The following is an 803-nucleotide window of genomic DNA, read 5'->3' as shown; positions in this document are numbered from 1 at the left end:
AAGAAACGGAGTAGGTATTTAAATATTTTAAATAATTTCTATTTTTGTTACAAAACGAGGGTAAATAACGGACAAAACGAACTAATGGGATGGTTCCTCTTCTCTTCTCTTTTTTTTTTTTTCGCGCCCTTCCACTTTAATTCAATTTATATGTTGAGGCGATGCACGCGGCTTTCATTTCCTTTTCCTTTTTTTCTTTCTTCAAATTTATTGAAAGATTAACATCCCCCCCTCCCTCAAAAAAAAAAAAAATCCCGCCTTTCAACTGCATGCCAATCAGCTGTGAGAAACAAAACGGGAAGGAGAAGGTTTTATGTGAAGTGGAGGACATTTGATTTTAAGTGCTTCGGTTGTTTTTATTTATTTATTTATTTATTAATGTTATGGTTGCGTTGAAAAGGGAAGTAGAGGGAAAGTTGAGACTTCCAGGGTTTTGAATGGTTGAAATGTGATGGAAGGGGAGGGGGTGAAGGACACTCCTGTGGGCTGTTTTAAGCGTTTATATTTTCCTTGTTCTTTTATATGTCACAATATATAAATAAGTATAAATAAATACATACATAAATAAATATATATGCATGTGTATCTATGTATATGTGTGTATTTCTCTTTAATGTTATTCCCGAACTGGCCCGTGCCTGTGTGCGACAGTGTGAAGCTAGATGTTGCTTACCATTCTTTATTCTGCTGTTTTTTTTTCTTTCATCATGTGTTGTCATGTATGTGTATTCTTTTTTCCTTTGTGCCAGCTTATTGTTGCAGTACTTGAGGTGGTTTCGACTAATTATTCTTTCTTTTTTTCT

The sequence above is a fragment of the Trypanosoma equiperdum genome (genome assembly GCF_001457755.1).
Source record: "Trypanosoma equiperdum strain OVI genome assembly, contig: ctg_387, whole genome shotgun sequence".
Classification (NCBI taxonomy): Eukaryota; Euglenozoa; class Kinetoplastea; order Trypanosomatida; family Trypanosomatidae; genus Trypanosoma; species Trypanosoma equiperdum.
Note: the sequence above shows the minus strand (reverse complement) of the source record.